The sequence below is a fragment of the Glycine soja genome, unplaced genomic scaffold (assembly GCF_004193775.1).
Source record: "Glycine soja cultivar W05 unplaced genomic scaffold, ASM419377v2 tig00035516_1_pilon, whole genome shotgun sequence".
NCBI classification, from domain to species: Eukaryota; Viridiplantae; Streptophyta; class Magnoliopsida; order Fabales; family Fabaceae; genus Glycine; species Glycine soja.
Window position 1 is genome coordinate 1,505 of NW_021143981.1, and position 3,774 is coordinate 5,278.

At 33.2% G+C, this 3,774-nt stretch overlaps 1 pseudogene; it reads left to right on the forward strand.

Moving 5' to 3' along the window:
• Positions 1-245: 245 nt before the first annotated feature.
• Positions 246-1,743, forward strand: LOC114404431 (annotated as a pseudogene).
• Positions 1,744-3,774: the final 2,031 nt, after the last annotated feature.

The window sequence follows — 3,774 nt, forward strand, 5'->3', positions numbered from 1 at the left end:
ATGTACGTCAATTTATCTAAACAATTTCTTTAATTTTCAACAAAGACCAAATCTTCATCATGATCAATCCTTTGTCTTCTTCTCATATGGTAAGCAATATACTTTTTTTCAAACTTACTTATCAATCTACCTAATCTTTTAATCATGTGTTTGAATTATATCTAATTGAGCTTACCTTAAAAGAATAACATCATAGACAATTCATTACTAATTTTGTGACACTACTTGTTTATGTTCAGGTTAACATGGAGTTTATCTCTAATGCATTGATACTTTCATTCTCAATACTATTGTTGCTACCAAGTACATCATATTCACTATATCAAAAGCCTGAAAATCATATCAAGACAGATATTTTTGTAACTGGGAGTTTTGAAATGGGACCAGGATCAATTGCAACAAAAACATTTGAGAATATAAAGTTTCCTAAAGGTCATGTTGGAATTAAGAGTTTTGATGCGGAACTAGTTGACCAAGAAGGGAACTCTATACCTTCGTATGAAACTTACCTTCATCATTGGCTTGCAATAAAGTACCACCAAAATATTACCATGTCACCTAATCCTAAGCTTCGTCGTCCTGAGAATGCTTTTTTCCAAAGAAACAAAGGTACATGTAATGGTGGCATTCTTCCACATTATTGGGGATTTGGAGTAGAATCACGAGGAACAACCTCAAAAATTCCTGATCCTTTTGCTATAGAACAAGGTAACCCAACCTAAATTAAAAATGGATATGAGGAGAAATGGTTGCTCAACATCATGGTCATTGATACACGTGGTGCACAAGATAAGAAAGCTTGCACTCAATGTAGATGTGACCATATGAATCTCCCGAAGGACTTTTATAATGTCACAAGGGATATACATAACCAAAAATTGACTACAAATTATAAAGGAGGTCTCTTTTGTTGTTAGGACAACTTACAATGCAAGCAAATAGAGGGTTTTCAAGGTCCAAGGAGAATGGTTTCCTTAAGATACAAAATTAGTTGGGTTGATTGGAACATATACCAAATACCAGTTAAGGTTTACATACTTGATTCCACCGACAAAGTGAGGTCAAATGATTCCAAAATACTTCATGATTGTCTGGTAGATAAGTTTTTCAAGACAATACTTTAGGATAAAACAATATACTTTTCAATCTTATTAGAGTGAGTGAACAAAAGTAAATCTTAATTCCTTGCAGGCAGAGTATACCATTCCAGCAACTGGTGGTGGTGGTGATTCTCCTCATGTCCAAAAAGCAAACATCCCAATGGAAAAAGGAGGTTATCTAATTTATGGCACTGCTCATATGCATTCAGGTGTTGTAAATGCAACTTTATATGGACAGGTGATGAACAATATTTTTCGCCATTCTTGTAAACCATTTGTTATTAGTTACGTATTAATTTTGTGAAACTTTTTGGGAATGACTTTTTATTCAATAAATTTTCTAATTTCATATCATTGTAAAAGGTCATATATAACAATGCATCTTCAACTCTAAAATTTATGTTCTCCTACCATTTAGGATGGAAGGACTTTATGTACATCAACACCAAAATATGGAATAGGAAAAGAGGCTGGAAATGAGAAAGGTTATCTCATTGGAATGTCTGTTTGTTATCCACAACCGGGTTCAATCAAGATTCATGATGGTGAAATTTTGACTCTAGAATCTAGATATAAAAATGAGTTTCGTACTGGAGCTATGGAACATTTCTACATCTATTTGGCAGAGGAACTACCACAATGATATTAAAAATGTAATTTTAAATTATTCATGTCCCTTCACTTAGTGCTTTATTTTATTTTGTGATAGTTGGTTCATGACAACATAAACATCAACACTCCTTTTGTCCATATCTCAATACGGAGTCCTTTTTCTTTTCTTTTTATATTCCATCGTATGGTGCATACAAGAGGAATGGACAAAAGACAATAGAGATGACATAATTTTTTTCCTTTCAATTGATATTCAAATGTCTGATTGTTTAAAGGAGTATTATGCATTTTGCTCTAAACATGCTTTTTTTTATGAACACATTTCAAATTGAACCCACAAACTAATTCTTTAGGTATTTCTAAATAACATATATTTTTTAATTAGTTGTCCTTTTATACTTATAATTATAATTTTGTCATATATTTGGTTATATGCTTGAACATTTTCTCTTACTTTTTAACAAGAAAAGCTCAACATTATAGGTCATTAGGAGCATAATAAAGATGATGACAATGAGGATATATTAAAAGAATATAGATACATATTTTTATCATCATATTCAAAAATCAATTTAAAAGAGGATATTTTATTAAGCAAAGGATTGCAAAAGCATCATGATAAAACCCTATCATTCTAATTATGTCGGCACCATAGGGGCAATCAATCATATGCCCGCAAACCAAATTTGTTCATCAAAAAAGGAAATAACAACAAACATAGGAGGACATAAAACCAAATCCATGCAAATAAAAAAATAACAAAACCTATAATTAGGCATATTCAACTTATCTTGAACAGAATTATCAGCAATAAAAGCTTTGGACTATATCCCACCATATGATACCTTGTGCATGTAAACCAAGATTCGCTATCAATCCGAACAATAATTTCGTTCACACAAATATGGGAGTTATGGAAAGATATTCACTTAGTATATGACAAACAATTAATCCATCTATTTTGAAACCTCCACGGCACCAGGAGATGAGATTTGAAAACTTGTGCCAATGACAATGAGTCACCTTTCAACCATAATTGATCCGGACCTTTGCCTTGCGCTATTTCAATAGCTAAAAATGCAACTTGCAACTCAGCATGAAAAGCAATTGAAATATCCAAAGAGTGAGAGAAACAACCCAAAAAAGCACCACTAGAATTACAAAAAATTCCCCCACTAGCTGAAGGCCCCAAACAACTATTTGTTGCACCATCAATGTTGCACTTAATCAATCCCATTTGTGTAGTTGCCTGAGATTAAGGCAGCAGACATAACTTTGAGGACAATGTGCTCATACTGAAAAGGGCCCGTTTCAAACCTAGCTTGGTTCCTATTATACCAAATAAGCTAAATGATGTGTACAACAAAAGAAACGTGCACATCCTTGACCTATGAGCTAATTGAATTGAAGCAAGTATGAAACAGGTCCATAGTATAAGAAAAAGACTTGCTACATTGCAATAAGTGACTAAGCTAGTTCCAAAGCTTCATTGCTAAGGGACATTCCTGAAATAGTTGTTTTGCATTATCAACACTAGCTCCATAATGAGAACAAATAGAGGCAAAAGAAAAAAAACTCTACGTTCAAATTATCATCCGTAGGTGAACAATCTGGAATCCATCTCCAAAACAAAAAGGATTTTGATGGCGAGAATCCTTTTCTCCATAAGATCTTATGCCAAGATAATGACTACAAGTTAGTTTAGAAGAAAGAAAACACTCCTTTAAAAGTCATGTTTCCTAAATTTGAGGGGATCCAAATGGGTTTATCTATGATCTCCTCTAAAGAAATAATAACAAATTTAATGTCTTCCGCTAGCTAGGAAAAGATAGTGTGAACTCTTGAGGAAGCACCCAACATTTATTCCTATTTAAACCCTTCACCATGGGCTGGAATGAGTTTCGAGTCAATTCTAGAATATTTAGAGTGATTGTTGTCGGTTCATCAAGCCAATTATCTAGCCAGAAGGAGATGTTAATAAGATCTCCAACTAATCAAACCGAATGTTCCATAACAATCCAAAAAAAAAATCCTTGATCCCTGTCCAAATAGAAGAGAAGAT